This window comes from Ranitomeya variabilis, chromosome 4, assembly GCF_051348905.1.
Source record: "Ranitomeya variabilis isolate aRanVar5 chromosome 4, aRanVar5.hap1, whole genome shotgun sequence".
Classification (NCBI taxonomy): domain Eukaryota; kingdom Metazoa; phylum Chordata; class Amphibia; order Anura; family Dendrobatidae; genus Ranitomeya; species Ranitomeya variabilis.
The window spans coordinates 49,610,961-49,637,147 of record NC_135235.1 but is presented as its reverse complement, the minus strand read 5'-3'; the positions used below and the strand labels follow the sequence as shown (position 1 = coordinate 49,637,147).

General features: G+C 45.6%; 1 protein-coding gene across 1 annotated transcript in view; it reads left to right on the top strand.

Annotated features, from left to right (window-relative positions):
* Positions 1-14,090, top strand: part of LOC143769702 (alpha-2-macroglobulin-like protein 1) — a 110,017-nt gene extending 95,927 nt beyond the window's left edge. Inside the window, exon 36 of the mRNA XM_077258487.1 lies at positions 13,929-14,090. The gene's annotated coding sequence lies outside the window, so the exon portion shown is untranslated. The remainder of the gene's footprint in view (positions 1-13,928) is intronic.
* Positions 14,091-26,187: the final 12,097 nt, after the last annotated feature.

Below are 26,187 nucleotides of genomic sequence, written 5' to 3'. Positions count from 1 at the left end.
GTTACATGGATAGACGGGCAGGCAGCTTGGTGGTGGTGAGTGGAGGAGTATTTAAAGTAGGGACCGCAGACAGGCTTCAAAGGCCTAACATAAGAAAATGGGCTGGCTGTAGGCACTTTATAATTGGTTCCAGGGGTACACGGGCAGCAGTGGTCTGGTCAGTGGAGGAGTATTTAAAGTAGGGACCGCAGACAGGCTTCAAAGGCCTAACATAAGAAAATGGGCTGGCTGTAGGCACTTTATAATTGGTTCCAGGGGTACACGGGCAGCAGTGGTCTGGTCAGTGGAGGAGTATTTAAAGTAGGGACCGCAGACAGGCTATCAAAGGCCTAACATAACAAACAATAGGCTCATGGCAGTTTCACAGCGGTTACATGGATACACGGGCAGGCAGCTTGGTGGTGAGTGGAGGAGTATTTAAAGTAGGGACCGCACACAGGCTATCAAAGGCCTAAAATAACAAACAATAGGCTCATGGCAGTTTCACAGCGGTTACATGGATACACGGGCAGGCAGCTTGGTGGTGGTGAGTGGAGGAGTATTTAAAGTAGGGACCGCAGACAGGCTTCAAAGGCCTAACATAAGAAAATGGGCTGGCTGTAGGCACTTTATAATTGGTTCCAGGGGTACACGGGCAGCAGTGGTCTGGTCAGTGGAGGAGTATTTAAAGTAGGGACCGCAGACAGGCTTCAAAGGCCTAACATAAGAAAATGGGCTGGCTGTAGGCACTTTATAATTGGTTCCAGGGGTACACGGGCAGCAGTGGTCTGGTCAGTGGAGGAGTATTTAAAGTAGGGACCGCAGACAGGCTATCAAAGGCCTAACATAACAAACAATAGGCTCATGGCAGTTTCACAGCGGTTACATGGATACACGGGCAGGCAGCTTGGTGGTGAGTGGAGGAGTATTTAAAGTAGGGACCGCACACAGGCTATCAAAGGCCTAAAATAACAAACAATAGGCTCATGGCAGTTTCACAGCGGTTACATGGATACACGGGCAGGCAGCTTGGTGGTGGTGAGTGGAGGAGTATTTAAAGTAGGGACCGCAGACAGGCTTCAAAGGCCTAACATAAGAAAATGGGCTGGCTGTAGGCACTTTATAATTGGTTCCAGGGGTACACGGGCAGCAGTGGTCTGGTCAGTGGAGGAGTATTTAAAGTAGGGACCGCAGACAGGCTTCAAAGGCCTAACATAAGAAAATGGGCTGGCTGTAGGCACTTTATAATTGGTTCCAGGGGTACACGGGCAGCAGTGGTCTGGTCAGTGGAGGAGTATTTAAAGTAGGGACCGCAGACAGGCTATCAAAGGCCTAACATAACAAACAATAGGCTCATGATGGCAGTTTCACAGCGGTTACATGGATACACGGGCAGGCAGCTTGGTGGTGAGTGGAGGAGTATTTAAAGTAGGGACCGCAGACAGGCTATCAAAGGCCTAAAATAACAAACAATAGGCTCATGGCAGTTTCACAGCGGTTACATGGATACACGGGCAGGCAGCTTGGTGGTGGTGAGTGGAGGAGTATTTAAAGTAGGGACCGCAGACAGGCTTCAAAGGCCTAACATAAGAAAATGGGCTGGCTGTAGGCACTTTACAATTGGTTCCAGGGGTACACGGGCAGCAGTGGTCTGGTCAGTGGAGGAGTATTTAAAGTAGGGACCGCAGACAGGCTTCAAAGGCCTAACATAAGAAAATGGGCTGGCTGTAGGCACTTTATAATTGGTTCCAGGGGTACACGGGCAGCAGTGGTCTGGTCAGTGGAGGAGTATTTAAAGTAGGGACCGCAGACAGGCTATCAAAGGCCTAACATAACAAACAATAGGCTCATGGCAGTTTCACAGCGGTTACATGGATACACGGGCAGGCAGCTTGGTGGTGAGTGGAGGAGTATTTAAAGTAGGGACCGCACACAGGCTATCAAAGGCCTAAAATAACAAACAATAGGCTCATGGCAGTTTCACAGCGGTTACATGGATACACGGGCAGGCAGCTTGGTGGTGGTGAGTGGAGGAGTATTTAAAGTAGGGACCGCAGACAGGCTTCAAAGGCCTAACATAAGAAAATGGGCTGGCTGTAGGCACTTTATAATTGGTTCCAGGGGTACACGGGCAGCAGTGGTCTGGTCAGTGGAGGAGTATTTAAAGTAGGGACCGCAGACAGGCTATCAAAGGCCTAACATAACAAACAATAGGCTCATGGCAGTTTCACAGCGGTTACATGGATACACGGGCAGGCAGCTTGGTGGTGAGTGGAGGAGTATTTAAAGTAGGGACCGCACACAGGCTATCAAAGGCCTAAAATAACAAACAATAGGCTCATGGCAGTTTCACAGCGGTTACATGGATACACGGGCAGGCAGCTTGGTGGTGAGTGGAGGAGTATTTAAAGTAGGGACCGCACACAGGCTATCAAAGGCCTAAAATAACAAACAATAGGCTCATGGCAGTTTCACAGCGGTTACATGGATACACGGGCAGGCAGCTTGGTGGTGGTGAGTGGAGGAGTATTTAAAGTAGGGACCGCAGACAGGCTTCAAAGGCCTAACATAAGAAAATGGGCTGGCTGTAGGCACTTTATAATTGGTTCCAGGGGTACACGGGCAGCAGTGGTCTGGTCAGTGGAGGAGTATTTAAAGTAGGGACCGCAGACAGGCTATCAAAGGCCTAACATAACAAACAATAGGCTCATGGCAGTTTCACAGCGGTTACATGGATACACGGGCAGGCAGCTTGGTGGTGAGTGGAGGAGTATTTAAAGTAGGGACCGCACACAGGCTATCAAAGGCCTAAAATAACAAACAATAGGCTCATGGCAGTTTCACAGCGGTTACATGGATACACGGGCAGGCAGCTTGGTGGTGGTGAGTGGAGGAGTATTTAAAGTAGGGACCGCAGACAGGCTTCAAAGGCCTAACATAAGAAAATGGGCTGGCTGTAGGCACTTTATAATTGGTTCCAGGGGTACACGGGCAGCAGTGGTCTGGTCAGTGGAGGAGTATTTAAAGTAGGGACCGCAGACAGGCTTCAAAGGCCTAACATAAGAAAATGGGCTGGCTGTAGGCACTTTATAATTGGTTCCAGGGGTACACGGGCAGCAGTGGTCTGGTCAGTGGAGGAGTATTTAAAGTAGGGACCGCAGACAGGCTATCAAAGGCCTAACATAACAAACAATAGGCTCATGATGGCAGTTTCACAGCGGTTACATGGATACACGGGCAGGCAGCTTGGTGGTGAGTGGAGGAGTATTTAAAGTAGGGACCGCAGACAGGCTATCAAAGGCCTAAAATAACAAACAATAGGCTCATGGCAGTTTCACAGCGGTTACATGGATACACGGGCAGGCAGCTTGGTGGTGGTGAGTGGAGGAGTATTTAAAGTAGGGACCGCAGACAGGCTTCAAAGGCCTAACATAAGAAAATGGGCTGGCTGTAGGCACTTTACAATTGGTTCCAGGGGTACACGGGCAGCAGTGGTCTGGTCAGTGGAGGAGTATTTAAAGTAGGGACCGCAGACAGGCTTCAAAGGCCTAACATAAGAAAATGGGCTGGCTGTAGGCACTTTATAATTGGTTCCAGGGGTACACGGGCAGCAGTGGTCTGGTCAGTGGAGGAGTATTTAAAGTAGGGACCGCAGACAGGCTATCAAAGGCCTAACATAACAAACAATAGGCTCATGGCAGTTTCACAGCGGTTACATGGATACACGGGCAGGCAGCTTGGTGGTGAGTGGAGGAGTATTTAAAGTAGGGACCGCACACAGGCTATCAAAGGCCTAAAATAACAAACAATAGGCTCATGGCAGTTTCACAGCGGTTACATGGATACACGGGCAGGCAGCTTGGTGGTGGTGAGTGGAGGAGTATTTAAAGTAGGGACCGCAGACAGGCTTCAAAGGCCTAACATAAGAAAATGGGCTGGCTGTAGGCACTTTATAATTGGTTCCAGGGGTACACGGGCAGCAGTGGTCTGGTCAGTGGAGGAGTATTTAAAGTAGGGACCGCAGACAGGCTATCAAAGGCCTAACATAACAAACAATAGGCTCATGGCAGTTTCACAGCGGTTACATGGATACACGGGCAGGCAGCTTGGTGGTGAGTGGAGGAGTATTTAAAGTAGGGACCGCACACAGGCTATCAAAGGCCTAAAATAACAAACAATAGGCTCATGGCAGTTTCACAGCGGTTACATGGATACACGGGCAGGCAGCTTGGTGGTGAGTGGAGGAGTATTTAAAGTAGGGACCGCACACAGGCTATCAAAGGCCTAAAATAACAAACAATAGGCTCATGGCAGTTTCACAGCGGTTACATGGATACACGGGCAGGCAGCTTGGTGGTGGTGAGTGGAGGAGTATTTAAAGTAGGGACCGCAGACAGGCTTCAAAGGCCTAACATAAGAAAATGGGCTGGCTGTAGGCACTTTATAATTGGTTCCAGGGGTACACGGGCAGCAGTGGTCTGGTCAGTGGAGGAGTATTTAAAGTAGGGACCGCAGACAGGCTATCAAAGGCCTAACATAACAAACAATAGGCTCATGGCAGTTTCACAGCGGTTACATGGATACACGGGCAGGCAGCTTGGTGGTGAGTGGAGGAGTATTTAAAGTAGGGACCGCACACAGGCTATCAAAGGCCTAAAATAACAAACAATAGGCTCATGGCAGTTTCACAGCGGTTACATGGATACACGGGCAGGCAGCTTGGTGGTGAGTGGAGGAGTATTTAAAGTAGGGACCGCACACAGGCTATCAAAGGCCTAAAATAACAAACAATAGGCTCATGGCAGTTTCACAGCGGTTACATGGATACACGGGCAGGCAGCTTGGTGGTGGTGAGTGGAGGAGTATTTAAAGTAGGGACCGCAGACAGGCTTCAAAGGCCTAACATAAGAAAATGGGCTGGCTGTAGGCACTTTATAATTGGTTCCAGGGGTACACGGGCAGCAGTGGTCTGGTCAGTGGAGGAGTATTTAAAGTAGGGACCGCAGACAGGCTATCAAAGGCCTAACATAACAAACAATAGGCTCATGGCAGTTTCACAGCGGTTACATGGATACACGGGCAGGCAGCTTGGTGGTCAGTGGAGGAGTATTTAAAGTAGGGACCGCAGACAGGCTATCAAAGGCCTAAAATAACAAACAATAGGCTCATGGCAGTTTTACAGCGGTTACATGGATACACAGGCAGCTTGGTGGTGAGTGGAGGAGTAGTGCAAGGAGTGTCTGTCCCAGTACTCCCAAAATATAAATAGATGTTAATGTCTCGCAAAACAACCAAAACAAAAAAAAAAGGTGGCATACTTAGGTACAGGGGTGGGCTCATCTACTGAGTTTCTGACATTGTAATTTGGCAGTAACTATTTAATGGTGCCAATATAGGACACAGACACAGACTACTTTAAGTTGCATCATAGATGTCTACAAATTTGTATTGTCAGTGCCAGACATTGAATGATGTCAGCGAATAGACTAAAGATTGGTGGAGCTGTGCGACATAATTTTGCACGTGGTAGAGCACATTTTGAGCTGGGGTAGGGGGGAACTCTCTTGAGGCCGGCGGGACCGCCCCAGGGCCCCTCATGTTACAACGGTGTGTCTGACGTTGGGTGCGCACCACCACCGCCAGAGACACTACATTGTACTATGAGGGACCCAGTAGCAATGCCGTCAACCAAAAGCGAGCACACCCACCTCTTCAGACAAACAGCAGTCTCACGGGTGCTTGCGCCAAGTCGCGATACCACGGCCCCGTGTGGGGAGTTTTGCCATTTAGGGAGGTGTAAACATGTCGTATGCTGTACAATCAGCTGCAGCAAATTAGACATTAGAAAAGTAATTCACAGGCAAGAGCTTTTCATAGGAAAGCTAGGTGTCGGCCGGGCAAGGTGGGGCAAAAGATTTCGAAATCCAGTTGTGGTTCATTTTAATGAATGTTAGATCGTCAACATTTTGGGTAGCCAGACGAGTCCTTTTTTCGGTTAATATTGAACCTGCAGCACTGAATACTCTTTCTGATAGGACACTTGCTGCCGGGCAAGCAAGCTCCTGCAATGCATATTCTGCCAATTCTGGCCAGGTGTCTAATTTGGAGGCCCAGTAATCAAATGGGAATGACGGTTGAGGGAGAACATCGATAAGGGATGAAAAATAGTTAGTAACCATACTGGACAAATGTTGTCTCCTGTCACTTTCAATTGATGCAGCAGTACCTGTCCTGTCTGCGGTCATAGCAAAATCACTCCACAACCTGGTCAGAAAACCCCTCTGTCCAACGCCACTTCTGATGTGTGCACCCCTAACACTCCTAGTCTGCTGCCCCCTGGAGCTTGTGTGAGAACGATCACGTGCGCTGTGTGCTGGGAATGCCTGAAGCAAACGGTCAACAAGAGTTGATTGTTTGGTTGCTAATATTAGTTCCAAGTTCTCATGTGGCATAATATTTTGCAATTTGCCTTTATAGCGTGGATCAAGGAGGCAGGCCAACCAGTAATCGTCATCGTTCATCATTTTCGTAATGCGTGTGTCCCTTTTTAGGATACGTAAGGCATAATCCGCCATGTGGGCCAAAGTTCCAGTTGTCAAATCTCCGGTTGTGATTGGTTGAGGGGCAGTTGCAGGCAAATCTACGTCACTTGTGTCCCTCAAAAAACCAGAACCCGGCCGTGACACGCAACCAATTTCCTGTGCCCCCGTGAAAGTTTCCGCATTAAAAATATACTCATCCCCATCATCCTCCTCGTCCTCCACCTCCTCTTCGCCCGCTACCTCGTCCTGTACACTGCCCTGACCAGACAATGGCTGACTGTCATCAAGGCTTCCCTCTTCCTCTGGTGCAGACGCCTGCTCCTTTATGTGCGTCAAACTTTGCATCAGCAGACGCATTAGGGGGATGCTCATGCTTATTACGGCGTTGTCTGCACTAACCAGCCGTGTGCATTCCTCAAAACACTGAAGGACTTGACACATGTCTTGTATCTTCGACCACTGCACACCTGACAACTCCATGTCTGCCATCCTACTGCCTGCCCGTGTATCCTCCCACAAATAAATAACAGCACGCCTCTGTTCGCACAGTCTCTGAAGCATGTGCAGTGTTGAGTTCCACCTTGTTGCAACGTCTATGATTAGGCGATGCTGGGGAAGGTTCAAAGACCGCTGATAGGTCTGCATACGGCTGGCGTGTACAGGCGAACGTCGGATATGTGAGCAAAGTGCACGCACTTTGAGGAGCAGGTCGGAGAACCCAGGATAAGTTTTCAATAAGCACTGCACCACCAGGTTTAAGGTGTGAGCCAGGCAAGGAATGTGTTTCAGTTGGGAAAGGGAGATGGCAGCCATGAAATTCCTTCCGTTATCACTCACTACCTTGCCTGCCTCAAGATCTACTGTGCCCAGCCACGACTGCGTTTCTTGTTGCAAGAACTCGGACAGAACTTCCGCGGTGTGTCTGTTGTCGCCCAAACACTTCATAGCCAATACAGCCTGCTGACGCTTGGCAGTAGCTGGCCCATAATGGGACAACTGGTGTGCAACAGTGTCATCTGCCGATGGAGTGGTTGGCCGACTGCGTTCTGTGGAAGAGCTGTAGCTTCTGCAGGAGGACGAGGAGGAGGAGGAGGGGGTGCGAACGCCTACAGCCAACTGTTTCCTAGACCGTGGGCTAGGCACAACTGTCCCTAAATTGATGTCGCCTGTGGACCCTGCATCCACCACATTCACCCAGTGTGCCGTGATGGACACATAACGTCCCTGGCCATGCCTACTGGTCCATGCATCTGTAGTCAGGTGCACCTTTGTACTCACAGATTGCCTAAGTGCATGGACGATGCGCTGTTTAACATGCTGGTGCAGGGCTGGGATGGCTTTTCTGGAAAAAAAGTGTCGACTAGGTAGCTCGTATCGTGGTTCAGCGTACTCCATCAGGGCTTTAAAAGCTTCGCTTTCAACTAAACGGTAGGGCATCATCTCTAACGAGATTAGTCTAGCTATGTGGGCGTTAAAACCCTGTGTACGCGGATGCGAGGATAAGTACTTCCTTTTTCTAACCAGAGTCTCATGTAGGGTGAGCTGGACTGGAGAGCAGGAGATCGTGGAACTTTCGGGTGTGCCGGTGTACATGGCAGACTGAGAGACGGTTGGAGACGGTATTGTTTCCGCCGGTGCCCTAGATGCAATATTTCCTCCTACTAAACTGGTGATTCCCTGACCCTGACTGCTTTTGGCTGGCAAAGAAACCTGCACAGATACTGCCGGTGGTGCGGAAAATGGTGGCCTTACAGTGACGGAAGGGATGTTGCGTTGCTGACTAGCTTCATTGGCCGAGGGTGCTACAACCTTAAGGGACGTTTGGTAGTTAGTCCAGGCTTGAAAATGCATGGTGGTTAAGTGTCTATGCATGCAACTAGTATTTAGACTTTTCAGATTCTGACCTCTGCTTAAGCTAGTTGAACATTTTTGACAGATGACTTTGCGCTGATCAGTTGGATGTTGTTTAAAAAAATGCCAGACTGCACTCTTCCTAGACTCGGATCCCTTTTCAGGGATTGCAGACTGAGCTTTAACCGGATGGCCACGCTGTCCTCCAACAGGTTTTGGCTTTGACACGCGTTTTGGGCCAGATACGGGCCCGGCAGATGGAACCTGTTGCGATGTTGATGCCTGCTGCGGCCCCTCCTCCACCTCCGCTTCTGAACTACTGCCGCCTGCACCCTGTTCCCCCAATGGCTGCCAATCGGGGTCAATAACTGGGTCATCTATTACCTCCTCTTCGAGCTCGTGTGCAACTTCGTCTGTGTCACTGTGTCGGTCGGTGGTATAGCGTTCGTGGCGGGGCAACATAGTCTCATCAGGGTCTGATTGTGGATCTGTACCCTGAGAGGGCAATGTGGTGGTCTGAGTCAAAGGAGCAGCATAGTACTCTGGCTGTGGCTGTGCATCAGTGCACTCCATGTCAGAATCTACTTGTAATGGGCATGGCCTGTTAAATGTTTCACTTTCTAAGCCAGGGACGGTATGTGTAAAGAGCTCCATGGAGTGACCCGTTGTGTCGCCTGCTGCATCCTTCTCTCTTGTTGTAGTTTTTGCTGAGGAGGACAAGGAAGCGACTTGTCCCTGACCGTGAACATCCACAAGCGACGCGCTGCTTTTACATTTACCAGTTTCGGAAGAGGAGGCAAAAGAGCTAGAGGCTGAGTCTGCAATGTAAGCCAAAACTTGCTGTTGCTGCTCAGCCTTTAAAAGCGGTTTTCCTACTCCCAGAAAAGAGAGCGTTCGAGGCCTTGTGTAGCCTGACGACGAAACTGGCTCCACAGCTCCAGACTTAGGTGGAATATTTTTATCCCCACGACCACCTGATGCTCCACTACCACTACCATCATTACCAGCTGACAATGAACGCCCACGACGACCTCTTGCACCAGACTTCCTCATTGTTTAAAAATCGTAACCAAAGTAACTTTATTTGTTGCTGTCAAACAACTTACACGGTGAGCTATAACTTCAGTATGATTTCAATATCCCTTAACAGGTTGGTGAGACCACAAGGAAAATCAGGCACAATGTTACACACTCTGTTTTCTGTGACACCAAATCACAGAGATGACACACACGCAGGACTGTCACTCAAGCACTAATGTCAATATTAATCTCCCACCTAATTTATTTTTTTTTTTTTCAGGGAGACTTTAGAAACCAAATAATATTAAAAAAAAAAAAAAAAAAATAGGCTTGCTATAGCCCACTGAATGAGAGATAGCACACACAGCAGTGGCACACAAGCCCTGACTGAGGCCAATATTTTTCTCCCACTGATTGATGTAGTGTTTTTGTGTTGAGGTAGATTTTAGAACACAAATCACGGAAAAAATAAATAGGCTTTCTATGGCCCACTGAATGAAAGGGAGAGAGGTGGCACACCCAGGAGTCAAGACTGGCACACAAGCTGAAAGGGCAATATTACTCTCCCACTGTTTTTTTATGTTTTTTTTTTTTTTTCAGGGAGACTTTAGAAACCAAATAATATTAAAAAAAAAAAAAAAAAAAAAAATAGGCTTGCTATAGCCCACTGAATGAGAGATAGCACACACAGCAGTGGCACACAAGCCCTGACTGAGGCCAATATTTTTCTCCCACTGATTGATGTAGTGTTTTTGTGTTGAGGTAGATTTTAGAACACAAATCACGGAAAAAATAAATAGGCTTTCTATGGCCCACTGAATGAAAGGGAGAGAGGTGGCACACCCAGGAGTCAAGACTGGCACACAAGCTGAAAGGGCAATATTACTCTCCCACTGTTTTTTTATGTATTTTTTGTTTTTTCAGGGAGACTTTAGAAACCCAATAATATTTTAAAAAAAAAATAAATAGGCTTTCTATGGCCCACTGAATGAGAGGGAGAGAGGTGGCACACCCAGGAGTCAAGACTGGCACACAAGCTGAAAGGGCAATATTACTCTCCCACTGTTTTTTTATGGTTTTTTTTTTTTTTCAGGGAGACTTTAGAAACCAAATAATATTAAAAAAAAAAAAAAAAAAATAGGCTTGCTATAGCCCACTGAATGAGAGATAGCACACACAGCAGTGGCACACAAGCCCTGACTGAGGCCAATATTTTTCTCCCACTGATTGATGTAGTGTTTTTGTGTTGAGGTAGATTTTAGAACACAAATCACGGAAAAAATAAATAGGCTTTCTATGGCCCACTGAATGAAAGGGAGAGAGGTGGCACACCCAGGAGTCAAGACTGGCACACAAGCTGAAAGGGCAATATTACTCTCCCACTGTTTTTTTATGTTTTTTTTTTTTTTTCAGGGAGACTTTAGAAACCAAATAATATTAAAAAAAAAAAAAAAAAAAAAAATAGGCTTGCTATAGCCCACTGAATGAGAGATAGCACACACAGCAGTGGCACACAAGCCCTGACTGAGGCCAATATTTTTCTCCCACTGATTGATGTAGTGTTTTTGTGTTGAGGTAGATTTTAGAACACAAATCACGGAAAAAATAAATAGGCTTTCTATGGCCCACTGAATGAAAGGGAGAGAGGTGGCACACCCAGGAGTCAAGACTGGCACACAAGCTGAAAGGGCAATATTACTCTCCCACTGTTTTTTTATGTTTTTTTTTTTTTTTCAGGGAGACTTTAGAAACCAAATAATATTAAAAAAAAAAAAAAAAAAAAAATAGGCTTGCTATAGCCCACTGAATGAGAGATAGCACACACAGCAGTGGCACACAAGCCCTGACTGAGGCCAATATTTTTCTCCCACTGATTGATGTAGTGTTTTTGTGTTGAGGTAGATTTTAGAACACAAATCACGGAAAAAATAAATAGGCTTTCTATGGCCCACTGAATGAAAGGGAGAGAGGTGGCACACCCAGGAGTCAAGACTGGCACACAAGCTGAAAGGGCAATATTACTCTCCCACTGTTTTTTTATGTTTTTTTTTTTTTTTCAGGGAGACTTTAGAAACCAAATAATATTAAAAAAAAAAAAAAAAAAAAAAAAAATAGGCTTGCTATAGCCCACTGAATGAGAGATAGCACACACAGCAGTGGCACACAAGCCCTGACTGAGGCCAATATTTTTCTCCCACTGATTGATGTAGTGTTTTTGTGTTGAGGTAGATTTTAGAACACAAATCACGGAAAAAATAAATAGGCTTTCTATGGCCCACTGAATGAAAGGGAGAGAGGTGGCACACCCAGGAGTCAAGACTGGCACACAAGCTGAAAGGGCAATATTACTCTCCCACTGTTTTTTTATGTATTTTTTGTTTTTTCAGGGAGACTTTAGAAACCCAATAATATTTAAAAAAAAAAATAAATAGGCTTTCTATGGCCCACTGAATGAGAGGGAGAGAGGTGGCACACCCAGGAGTCAAGACTGGCACACAAGCTGAAAGGGCAATATTACTCTCCCACTGTTTTTTTATGTTTTTTTTTTTTTTTCAGGGAGACTTTAGAAACCAAATAATATTAAAAAAAAAAAAAAAAAAATAGGCTTGCTATAGCCCACTGAATGAGAGATAGCACACACAGCAGTGGCACACAAGCCCTGACTGAGGCCAATATTTTTCTCCCACTGATTGATGTAGTGTTTTTGTGTTGAGGTAGATTTTAGAACACAAATCACGGAAAAAATAAATAGGCTTTCTATGGCCCACTGAATGAAAGGGAGAGAGGTGGCACACCCAGGAGTCAAGACTGGCACACAAGCTGAAAGGGCAATATTACTCTCCCACTGTTTTTTTATGTATTTTTTGTTTTTTCAGGGAGACTTTAGAAACCCAATAATATTTAAAAAAAAAATAAATAGGCTTTCTATGGCCCACTGAATGAGAGGGAGAGAGGTGGCACACCCAGGAGTCAAGACTGGCACACAAGCTGAAAGGGCAATATTATTCTCCCACTGTTTTTTTAGGTTTTTTTTTTTTTTTTCAGGGAGAATTAGAAACCAAATAATATTAAAAAAAAAAAAAAAAAATAGGCTTGCTATAGCCCACTGAATGAGAGATAGCACACACAGCAGTGGCACACAAGCCCTGACTGAGGCCAATATTTTTCTCCCACTGATTGATGTACTGTTTTTGTGTTGAGGTAGATTTTAGAACACAAATCACGGAAAAAATAAATAGGCTTTCTATGGCCCACTCAGTGAGAGATGGCACACACAGGGATGGCACTGTAGCAGAAATGCCAATCTTAATCTCCCACAAAAAAAAAAACAAAAAAAAAAAAAAAACTGTCCTACAATTACTATCTCCCTGCAGTAATGTAAGCCAGGTATGGCAGGCAGCAATAGGAGTGGACTGATGCACAAATTAAATAAAAAGTGTGGAAAAACAGAAAAGATAGCTGTGCAGAAAGGAAGGAACAAGAGGATATGTGCTTTGAAAAAAGCAGTTGGTTTCCACAGTGGCGTACACACAGCAATACAGCTATCACGGAGCCTTCTAGGGCAGCCCAATGAGCTACAGCGCTGAGGGGAAAAAAAAAAAAAAATAGCTTCCACAGTCCCTGCACACCGAAGGTGGTGTTGGACAGTGGAAATCGCTGCAGCACAAGCGGTTTGGTGGTTAGTGGACCCTGCCTAACGCTCTCCCTGCTTCTGATGAAGCGGCAGCAACCTGTCCCTAAGCTCAGATCAGCAGCAGTAAGATGGCGGTCGGCGGGAACGCCCCTTTATAGCCCCTGTGACGCCGCAGACAGCAAGCCAATCACTGCAATGCCCTTCTCTAAGATGGTGGGGACCAGGATCTATGTCATCACGCTGCCCACACTCTGCGTTCACCTTCATTGGCTGAGAAATGGCGCTTTTCGCGTCATTGAAACGCGACTTTGGCGCGAAAGTCGCGTACCGCATGGCCGACAAGCACAGGGGTCGGATCGGGTTTCATGAGACGCCGACTTAGCCAAAAGTCGGCGACTTTTGAAAATGATCGACCCGTTTCGCTCAACCCTAGTGATGAGCGAATATACCGTCAGCTGCGCCAAGAAAAACTAAATCTCCGAGCACTAAAAAATACTCAGAGGACACCCGAGCATGCTCAAAAAATCTCGAGTAACCAGTATATTTGCTCATCACTATTTGGCACCAAAATCACAATTTGGATCCAAAAATTGCAAAATTTGCACCCAAATCCTGCCACACTCAAAAGTACACTATGAAGGGACTAGAGTGAAATTGGGCCAAAACTAGCAACTTTTTAAAAACTCACAATTAATTAATCTAAAATTGCTAAAATCCTCCGATATAAAATAGAATTTAAAAAAAAGGCACAAATAGAATAATAAATTGGGGCAAGCAATAAAGAGGTGCAAACACCCAAAACTAGATAAAAAGCAGGCGCAATGGTAATAATGAATCGGGGCCTATGAGATCCTCCATGGCTGGCAGGATACTACTTCTTCATCTTATCTCATTTTCTTTAGGTTTTGAAAGAAGAAAGAAGCTATTAAAATCCATTAAATCCTAACTCCGCATTCTTCCAGATATTGGCTGGATATAAAGAAGACATATTCCACCAATAATCATTAAGTTGTCTATAAATTGAGGATTATATACTGATGATAATAAATTTATACAAAATGTCCTAAGCTTTGTCTTTCCTGTGATTATTTTATAAAAATAATAATAATAATTTTTATTTATATAGCGCCAACATATTCAGCAGAACTTTACATTATAGAGGGGACTTGTACAGACAATAGACATTAAAGCATAACAGTAAACACAGATACCAAGAGGAGTGAGGGCCCTGCTCGCAAGCTTACAAACTATGAGGAAAAAGGGAGACACGAGAGGTGGATGGTAACAATTGCTTTAGTTGTTCGGACGTTCATGTAATGCTGCATGACCCAGTTAACAGCCTAAGTATGTAACAGTACAGGATACAGAGGGCTATTAAATACATAAAGTGTATGAGAACATGATGTGAAAAACCTGATTATGGTTTAAATTTTTTGAATGGGCCACACAGGGATAGTTAGGTTAATGTGTTGAGGCGGTAGGCCAATCTGAACAAATGCATTTTTAAGGTACGCTTAAAACTGTGGGGATTGGGGATTAATCGTATTAACCTGGTTAGTGCATTCCAAAGAATTGGCGCAGCACATGAAAAGTCTTGGAGATGGGAGTGGGAGGTTCTAATCATTGAGGATGTTAAAGGGAACCTGTCACCTGAATTTGGCGGGACCAGTTTGGGGTCATATGGGTGGGGTTTTAGGGTGTTTGATTCACCCTTTCCTTACCCGCTGGCTGCATGCTGGCCGCAATATTGGATTGAAGTTCATTCTCTGTCCTCCGGAGTACACGCCTGCGCAAGTAAGTTAGTAGAGGGAGTAAACACGAGGAGTTCAGTTTTTGACAGGTTCAGTTTCAGATAGAGGGAGGACATGCGGTAAGACAATCACTGGTGTTTTCTAAAAAGGCAGGCGTGATATCAGGAGCAGAAGTGTATAATTGGGTGTCATCAGCATAGACATGGTACTGGAACCCAAATCTACTGTTTGTCCAATAGGGGCAGTATACAAAGAGAAAAGGAGGGGGCCTAGGACTGATCCTTGAGGAACCCCAACAGTAAGGCTGGGTTCACATTGCGTTGGTGCAGTCCATTCAACGCATGCGTTAAACGGATTGCACCAATGCAAGTGCCTTTTAAAGATCATGTTATGCAATCGCGATAGCGCAGATGCTCCACCTACACTAGCGGTGACGGACCCGGAAACGCTGCAGACTGCGTCTGAGGGTCCATCACAAAATGACGGCACATCGCTAACGCATGCCGATTATGACATGCATTAGCGATGCGCTACATAATGGCAGTCAATGGGTGCGCTGAAGCATCCGTTACATAGCGTTAGTGCCACTGTGTAACGGATGCCATCAGCACATTGTCATTGACGCAATGTGAACCCTGCTTAAGGGGAAGATGAGATTTTACAACTAAAGCAAATCTCAAATGTAAGGAACATAAGTTTTAGAAATCTATTAGGGTCAGGGGGCATGGTATGAACCATGGGTGCCCTTTGTGGGGGGCCAATAGGTGATCATGTGCCCTATCTGCTAGATGCCAGCCCAACAACCTCCTTGGGTCAGGGTGATTAATGCAGAACTTGTACTGAATTTTTGCACTGAGTGAAGGGAAGGCCAGCTAAAATTCTGGCATTAAACCAATCTGTCAAAATGACTACATAGTAATAAAAAGGAAACAATTTACCGAATCCTAAACCAGAAAACACCCTGAGGCAAGCACTTATAAAAAAAAAACATGCAAGATGTTGATATTCGACATGTGACTAATAAAGATGGCGCAAAGACTGGTCACAATTGCAGAGCAAAATGCCAACATTCTGAGTAGTAATGCATAAGTATAAACATCAAGAGAAAGGTCTATCAGCCAAAGTCTACAGGATTATACTGTTTAACAATTAGCAAAGTCTAAACGAGCCTTGTTTTTCACCACTACCCCCTTCATAAAGGTAGGTAGGCTGGGTCATTGGTATGCTCTCAAAGTCAATGACTATAGCAAACGAGCTTACGAAGAGGAGTAGGGTGACTCTCCGGGTGAGGAGTAGGAGAACAAAGAGGATGATGATGAGGTTGTAGATCCCACTTGGTGTAAACCCAGAGGTATGCAACTGAGTAGCTAAGCAGAGGAGGTGGAGCAGGAGGAGAATGAGGAGGTAACATTGCAGCTTCTCGCACAGACATGGAGTGATGCAACTATGACAAGCACTACATCCTCAGCCACATCTCTGGCTGTGGCCAACACCGGTCGCAAGTCTGCAGTTCACAGGGGCAGCAAGGGTTGCCAAGCCTGGGTGTTTTTTGAGACAGCAATGGATAGCCCAACTCACGTTATCTGCCAAATTTGCAAAAAATACTCAGCAAAGGCAAAAATTGCAATAATTTGACAACTACATGCATGAACTGGCACATGCACAATTAACATGCCTTAGTCTATGAATCTCACTGCGCTAAAACTCCAACCAGCGGTCCTCGCCAACCACTGGCAGTTCCATCAACCACATCTGCTGCTTCCTCCTCCTCCATCACCGGGTCAAGTGTTCTCATACAGCTCTCCGGCCGCAGAAACTCCACTTGTTTACCCCCTACATTTGGGGTTTGGGAGAGCCCTTCAGCTGTTCTGGAAGTGGACATGCCTTCTGCTTTTGTGTCACCTAGCACAGCACATCTTTCTCAATCCACCATAACATCTCTGCCTGCACCTCACTCACATTCCTGTACACCCTACTCCACCCTCTCTCAGCATAGCAGCCAGCCTCCCTCATGGGAGGGTGGATAACAGTGCTCGAGGGGGGGTCCTGGTACCAGGCAAACTGTGAAAGTACAGGAGCCAAGGAACAAATTGAGGAGGACGTAGAGGAAGAGGTGATGGACACGCAACAGTCAGGAGTTTAGAGGATATTGATCCCCTGTCTCTTGTCTGTGATTGGTGGGAGGAAGGACTGGGCCCAATTAGTGGACACACAGCCATGGGAGACCACATCAATATAATGCCGAGCTCAAAGGAAAGGCTGGCCACACCTTTATAAGTCTACATTCCATCTGCATCATTTTTCAAATGTCATTTTATTTTGTTAGAGTGTTAGAAGGGTTAAAATTTTAGTAGCAAATTCTCATTTTTTCAAGATATTTACAAAACCTGCTTCATTAGGGACCTATTCAGATTTAAATGGATTTTGAGGGGCCTATATATTGCAAACTCTCCAAAAGTGATTTCATTTGTTATAAAAACACCCCCACCACCCCAAATACTTCTAAATTACTATCAGGAAATGTTATAACCCTTCATGTGCTACAGAGGAATTAATGCAAAGTCGAATGAAAAAAAATTAGAATTTTTACTCTAAAATGTTGCTTTTGCCCCAATTTTTTCACTTTTACACGGAATACCACAAGAAAATGGTGCCCAAAATGTGTTACCTAGTTCCTTCTGAGCGAATGGAAACCCCACATGTTGCCAGAAACCTCTGTTTGGACAAATGACAGGGCTTGGAAGGGAAGGAGCAAAATTTGAATCTTGAAGCACAAATTTGGCTAAAATAGATTGTGCTATGCTCCTTTACGTGACGCACGTGGTTTCTTGAGCCACTGTGCCACAGACCGGACTAACCATTTGGCTACTGGTTGTTAAGTTTCAAGTGCTTCCTTTTATTGTTATATATTCTATGAAAAATTTAAAGCCGACCTTCACCCATCAATTCTTTGTTTTTGCCTCGTTATTGTTAGATGGGATGTTTCTGGGGGAGTTAGGGGGGTCTTAATGTGGTGCTCTCATCTCTGATAAGGTATTCATAATGCAGAATGCTGACAGGTCAGTGATCCCTCCGTGACCGATCGCCGATAGCTGCTACTGCACAGGCGCCATTTTCAAACTGATTTTTTTTTTCTAGGAATTTAAGGATAACATCAAAGAAATTACCGCTAGTTATATATAAACATTACATACGCGATAGTGCTGCAGTGCAGGCGTCACCACTGGCGCCTGCCTACAGAAGGGGATTTTTTAAAGATTATATATATACTGTATATAACATATATTTATTATATTAACTAGTGGGCAGGTCAGTGAGGGATCAGTGACCTGTCGGCAGTCTTCATTATAAATACCTAAGCAGAGCACCACATGAAGACCCCCACAGACCGCCCCGGAGCACGAGCATATCATTAGCTAAAAACTGAAAATAAAGATTACACAACAACCACAAGACAGATTTCATCAGCCAAGGTATCATTGTAATCAGTATAACGGCGTCCACCTGACACTGTGTGTTGGTTACTGTGCACAATCCTGCTGACAGGTTCCCTTTCATACAGTGGGGCAAAAAAGTATTTAGTCAGTCAGCAATAGTGCAAGTTCCACCACTTAAAAAGATGAGAGGCGTCTGTAATTTACATCATAGGTAGACCTCAACTATGGGAGACAAACTGAGAAAAAAAAATCCAGAAAATCACATTGTCTGTTTTTTTAACATATAATTTGCATATTATGGTGGAAAATAAGTATTTGGTCAGAAACAAAATTTCATCTCAATACTTTGTAAAATATCCTTTGTTGGCAATGACAGAGGTCAAACGTTTTCTGTAAGTCTTCACAAGGTTGCCACACACTGTTGTTGGTATGTTGGCCCATTCCTCCATGCAGATCTCCTCTAGAGCAGTGATGTTTTTGGCTTTTCACTTGGCAACACGGACTTTCAACTCCCTCCAAAGGTTTTCTATAGGGTTGAGATCTGGAGACTGGCTAGGCCACTCCAGGACCTTGAAATGCTTCTTACGAAGCCACTCCTTCATTGCCCTGGCGGTGTGCTTTGGATCATTGTCATGTTGAAAGACCCAGCCACGTTTCATCTTCAATGCCCTTGCTGATGGAAGGAGGTTTGCACTCAAAATCTCACGATACATGGCCCCATTCATTCTTTCATGTACCCAGATCAGTCGTCCTGGCCCCTTTGCAGAGAAACAGCCCCAAAGCATGATGTTTCCACCACCATGCTTTACAGTAGGTATGGTGTTTGATGGATGCAACTCAGTATTCTTTTTCCTCCAAACACGACAAGTTGTGTTTCTACCAAACAGTTCCAGTTTGGTTTCATCAGACCATAGGACATTCTCCCCAAACTCCTCTGGATCATCCAAATGCTCTCTAGCAAACTTCAGACGGGCCCGGACATGTACTGGCTTAAGCAGTGGGACACGTCTGGCACTGCAGGATCTGAGTCCATGGTGGCGTAGTGTGTTACTTATGGTAGGCTGTTATGACCCCAATGGCGAGGGTCTCAGAGATATCAGCAAGTCTGCGAAGTACAAAAATCCAGCTCATAGGGCAGTGGTAACTGGGTTGACCATATATCTACTCCTAACGCCAACCCTAGAAGTAGCCGGGGAACATGCCTACGTTGGTCGCTAGATGTCTCGCGCCAGCCGGAGAGCTAACTACCCCTAGAAGAGGAAAACAAAGACCTCTCTTGCCTCCAGGGAAAAGACCCCAAAAGTAGGATACAAGCCCCCCACAAATAATAACGGTGAGGTAAGAGGAAATGACAAAACACAGAGATGAACTAGGTTTAGCAAAGAGAGGCCCACTTACTAATAGCAGAATATAGTAAGATAACTTATATGGTCAACAAAAATCCTATCAAAAAATCCACGCTGGAGATTCAAGAACCCCCGAACCGTCTAACGGCCCGGGGGGAGAACACCAGCCGCCCTAGAGCTTCCAGCAAGGTCAGGATACAGATTATATACAAGCTGGACAAAAATAGCAAACAAAAACAAATTGCAAAAAGCAAAAAAGCAGACTTAGCTTAATGAAGCAGGAACCAGGATCAGTGGACAAGAGCACTACAGATTAGCTCTGATATCAACGTTGCCAGGCATTGAACTGAAGGTCCAGGGAGCTTATATAGCAACACCCCTGACCTAACGACCCAGGTGAGCATAAAAGGAATGACAGACATACCCAGAGTCAAATCCCTAGTAGCCACTAGAGGGAGCCAAAAAGTAAATTCACAACAGTACCCCCCCTTAGTGAGGGGTCACCGAACCCTCACCAAGACCACCAGGGCGATCAGGATGAGCGGCGTGAAAGGCACGAACTAAATCGGCCGCATGCACATCAGAGGCGACCACCCAGGAATTATCCTCCTGACCATAGCCCTTCCACTTGACCAGGTACTGAAGCCTCCGCCTGGAGAGACGAGAGTCTAAGATCTTCTCCACCACGTACTCCAACTCGCCCTCAACCAACACCGGAGCAGGAGGCTCAGCAGAAGGAACCACAGGCACAATGTACCACCGCAACAAGGACCTATGAAATACGTTGTGAATGGCAAACGACACCGGAAGATCCAGGCGAAAAGATACAGGATTAAGGATCTCCAATATCTTGTAAGGACCAATAAATCGAGGCTTAAATTTGGGAGAGGAGACCTTCATAGGAACAAATCGAGAAGACAGCCATACCAAATCCCCAACGCGAAGTCGGGGACCCACACCGCGGCGGCGGTTGGCAAAACGCTGAGCCTTCTCCTGTGACAACTTCAAGTTGTCAACCACATGATTCCAGATCCGCTGCAACCTATCCACCACAGAATCCACCCCAGGACAGTCAGAAGGCTCCACATGTCCCGAGGAAAAACGAGGGTGGAAACCAGAGTTGCAGAAAAATGGCGAAACCAAGGTGGCAGAACTAGCCCGATTATTAAGGGCAAATTCAGCCAACGGCAAGAAGGTCACCCAATCATCCTGATCAGAAGAGACAAAACACCTCAAATATGCCTCCAGAGTCTGATTAGTTCGTTCCGTTTGACCGTTAGTCTGTGGATGAAAAGCGGATGAAAACGACAAATCTATGCCCATCCTACCACAAAAGGATCGCCAGAACCTGGAAACAAACTGGGATCCTCTGTCCGACACAATATTCTCAGGAATGCCGTGCAAACGAACCACGTTCTGGAAGAACACAGGAACCAGATCAGAAGAGGAAGGCAGTTTGGGCAAAGGAACCAGATGGACCATCTTGGAGAAACGATCACATATCACCCAGATGACAGACATGCCCTGAGACACCGGAAGATCCGAAATGAAATCCATAGAGATGTGTGTCCAAGGTCTCTTCGGGACAGGCAAGGGCAAGAGCAACCCGCTGGCACGAGAACAGCAAGGCTTAGCTCGAGCACAAGTACCACAGGACTGCACAAATGACCGCACATCTCTTGACAAGGAAGGCCACCAAAAGGACCTGGCCACCAGATCTCTAGTGCCAAAAATTTCCGGGTGCCCTGCCAACACAGAGGAATGAACCTCGGAAATGACTCTGCTGGTCCATTTAGCAGGCACAAACAATCTGTCAGGTGGACAAGAGTCAGGCCTACCAGCCTGAAATCTCTGCAACACACGTCGCAGATCTGGAGAAATAGCTGACAGGATAACTCCTTCCTTAAGAATACCCACAGGTTCAGCGACTCCAGGAGCATCAGGCACAAAGCTCCTAGACAGAGCATCGGCCTTCACATTCTTAGAACCTGGTAAATATGAAACCACAAAGTCAAAACGGGAGAAAAACAATGACCAGCGGGCCTGTCTAGGATTCAGGCGTTTAGCAGACTCGAGGTACATCAGATTTTTGTGATCAGTCAAGACCACCACACGATGCTTAGCACCCTCGAGCCAATGACGCCACTCCTCAAATGCCCACTTCCTGGCCAACAACTCCCGATTACCCATATCATAATTTCGCTCAGCCGGCGAAAACTTCCTAGAGAAAAAGGCACAAGGTCTCATAGTAGCACAACCAGGGCTTCTCTGCGACAAAACGGCCCCTGCCCCAATCTCCGAAGCATCCACTTCAACCTGAAAGGGAAGTGAGACATCAGGCTGGCACAAAACAGGCGCTGAAGTAAACCGGCGCTTCAACTCCTGGAAAGCCTCCACGGCAGCAGGAGCCTCCACGGCAGCAGGAGCCCAGTTAGCCACATCAGAGCCTTTCTTGGTCATATCCGTCAACGGTTTAACAACGCTAGAAAAATTAGCGATAAAACGACGGTAGAAGTTAGCAAAACCCAAGAACTTCTGAAGACTCTTAACTGACGAGGGTTGAGTCCAATCATGAATAGCTCGAACCTTGACTGGGTCCATCTCCACAGCAGAAGGGGAAAAAATGAACCCTAAAAAGGGAACCTTCTGTACACCAAAGAGACACTTTGAGCCTTTAACAAACAAAGAATTTTCACGCAAAATCTTGAAAACCATCCTGACCTGCTCCACATGCGAGTCCCAATCATCAGAAAAAAACAGAATATCATCCAGATAAACGATCAAAAATTTATCCAGATACTTCCGGAAAATGTCATGCATAAAGGACTGAAAAACTGAAGGTGCATTAGAGAGCCCAAATGGCATCACCAAGTACTCAAAATGACCTTCGGGCGTATTGAATGCGGTTTTCCATTCATCTCCTTGCTTAATGCGCACAAGGTTGTATGCACCGCGAAGGTCTATCTTGGTGAACCACTTGGCACCTTTAATCCGGGCAAACAAGTCTGACAACAACGGCAAAGGATACTGAAATTTGACAGTGATCTTATTTAAAAGCCGATAGTCAATACAAGGCCTCAAAGATCCGTCTTTTTTAGCCACAAAAAAGAATCCCGCACCAAGAGGGGAAGAAGAAGGACGGATATGCCCCTTCTCCAGAGACTCCTTGATATATGAACGCATCGCGGTATGTTCAGGTACCGACAGATTAAACAGTCTTCCCTTAGGAAACTTACTGCCTGGAATCAAATCTATTGCACAGTCACATTCCCTATGAGGAGGCAATGCACTTGACCTAGACTCGCTGAAGACATCCTGATAATCAGACAAATACGCCGGAACTTCCGAAGGCGTAGAAGTAGCAATAGACACGGGCAGGGAATCTCCATGAATTCCATGACAGCCCCAACTTGACACTGACATTGCCTTCCAGTCCAAGACTGGATTATGGGTCTGTAACCATGGCAACCCCAAAACAACCAAATCATGCATTTTATGCAGAACAAGAAAACGTATCACCTCCCGATGTTCAGGAGTCATGCACATGGTAACCTGTGTCCAAAACTGTGGTTTATTTTCTGCCAATGGCGTAGCGTCAATACCCCTAAGAGGGATAGGATTTTCTAATGGCTCAAGAACAAAACCGCAGCGCTTGGCAAATGACAGATCCATAAGACTCAGGGCAGCACCTGAATCTACAAACGCCATGACAGGATACGATGACAGTGAGCAAATCAAAGTTACAGATAGAATGAACTTAGGTTGCAAATTACCAATAGCGACAGGACTAACAACCTTAGTAAGACGCTTAGAGCATGCTGAGATAACATGTGCAGAATCACCACAGTAGTAACACAAGCCATTCTGGCGTCTATGAATTTTCCGCTCATTTCTAGTCAGGATTCTATCACATTGCATTAAATCAGGTGCCTGTTCAGATAACACCATGAGGGAATTTGCGGTTTTGCGCTCCCGCAACCGCCGGTCAATTTGAATTGCCAGGGCCATGGAATCATTCAGACCTGTGGGAATGGGAAAACCCACCATCACATTCTTAATGGCTTCAGAAAGGCCATTTCTAAAATTTGCAGCCAATGCACACTCGTTCCACTGGGTCAGCACGGACCATTTCCGAAATTTTTGGCAATACACCTCAGCCTCGTCCTGGCCCTGAGACATAGCCAGCAAGGCTTTTTCTGCCTGAATCTCAAGATTGGGTTCCTCATAAAGCAAACCGAGCGCCAGAAAAAACGCATCAATATCAGCCAATGCCGGATCTCCTGGCGCCAGCGAGAAAGCCCAATCCTGAGGGTCGCCCCGTAAAAAAGAAATAACAATTTTCACTTGCTGAGCGGAGTCTCCAGAGGAACAGGGTCTCAGGGACAAAAACAATTTACAATTATTCCTGAAATTTCTAAACTTAAATCGATCTCCGGAAAACAGTTCAGGAATCGGTATCTTAGGTTCTAACATAGGATTTCTGGTAACATAATCTTGTATGCCCTGCACACGAGCAGCAAGCTGGTCCACACTTGTAATCAAGGTCTGGACATTCATGTCTGCAGCAATCACAAGCCACTCAGAGGTAAAGGGGAAAAGAAAAAAAAATGAGAGAGAGAAAAAAAAACTCAGAGCTTTCTTTCTTATAATCCCACTTCTGCAATGCATTTAACATTTAATACTGGCCTGGCAAACTGTTATGACCCCAATGGCGAGGGTCTCAGAGATATCAGCAAGTCTGCGAAGTACAAAAATCCAGCTCATAGGGCAGTGGTAACTGGGTTGACCATATATCTACTCCTAACGCCAACCCTAGAAGTAGCCGGGGAACATGCCTACGTTGGTCGCTAGATGTCTCGCGCCAGCCGGAGAGCTAACTACCCCTAGAAGAGGAAAACAAAGACCTCTCTTGCCTCCAGGGAAAAGACCCCAAAAGTAGGATACAAGCCCCCCACAAATAATAACGGTGAGGTAAGAGGAAATGACAAAACACAGAGATGAACTAGGTTTAGCAAAGAGAGGCCCACTTACTAATAGCAGAATATAGTAAGATAACTTATATGGTCAACAAAAACCCTATCAAAAAATCCACGCTGGAGATTCAAGAACCCCCGAACCGTCTAACGGCCCGGGGGGAGAACACCAGCCGCCCTAGAGCTTCCAGCAAGGTCAGGATACAGATTATATACAAGCTGGACAAAAATAGCAAACAAAAACAAATTGCAAAAAGCAAAAAAGCAGACTTAGCTTAATGAAGCAGGAACCAGGATCAGTGGACAAGAGCACTACAGATTAGCTCTGATATCAACGTTGCCAGGCATTGAACTGAAGGTCCAGGGAGCTTATATAGCAACACCCCTGACCTAACGACCCAGGTGAGCATAAAAGGAATGACAGACATACCCAGAGTCAAATCCCTAGTAGCCACTAGAGGGAGCCAAAAAGTAAATTCACAACAGTAGGCCTTGTTACATTGGTCCCAGCTCTCTGCAGTTCATTCACTAGGTCCCTCCGCGTGGTTCTGGGATTTTTGCTCACCGTTCTTGTGATCATTCTGACCCCACGGGGTGGGATTTTGCGTGGAGCCCCAGATCGAGGGAGATTATCAGTGGTCTTGAATGTCTTCCATTTTCTAATTATTGCTCCCACTGTTGATTTCTTCACTCCAAGCTGGTTGGCTATTGCAGATTCAGTCTTCCCAGCCTGGTGCAGGGCTACAATTTTGTTTCTGGTGTCCTTTGACAGCTCTTTGGTCTTCACCATAGTGGAGTTTGTAGTCAGACTGTTTGAGGGTGTGCACAGGTGTCTTTTTATACTGATAACAAGTTTAAACAGGTGCCATTACTACAGGTAATGAGTGGAGGAAAGAGGAGACTCTTAAAGAAGAAGTTACAGGTCTGTGAGAGCCAGAAATCTTGATTGTTTGTTTCTGACCAAATACTTATTTTCCACCAGAATATGCAAATAAAATGATAAAAAAACAGACAATGTGATTTTCTGGATTTTTTTTTCTCAGTTTGTCTCCCATAGTTGAGGTCTACCTATGATGTAAATTACAGACGCCTCTCATCTTTTTAAGTGGTGGAACTTGCACTATTGCTGACTGACTAAATACTTTTTTGCCCCACTGTACGTGTGTATTACAAAAAATATGACCATGTAAAATAGCTACGCGTTTCAAACACAACCCAGTGTCCTTTGTCCAAGATAAAGGTTTGGAGTGCGTGTGAAACACGCAGATATTTTCCATGATCATATAATAATAAATAATTTAAAAAAATATGAAATTCGTATTATATATCATGACGTGTTGGTGGTTTAGTGAGTTATAATGACTTGAAAGGTTCCCTTTAAGGCAAACATTTTGCATTTTTAGTTTCTGTCAAAGGGATTGTTCCCACCTTAGATATTTATGGCAAAACCACAGTATACAGCATATGAACAAATGTTTCAGTATATGGGACCTCCACCTATGAGATGAGTATGCCAAAAGTGCCTAATCTTGGAAAATCTTTTGCTAGGGTGGGTGAATTTGCACTCAAGTCCTGAGGCTCAAAGGGTCGCCTGTGTAATAATGGCACGTGGCATGTGAGGTGGTCTACATTGCAATCACTTTTGAGACTGAAG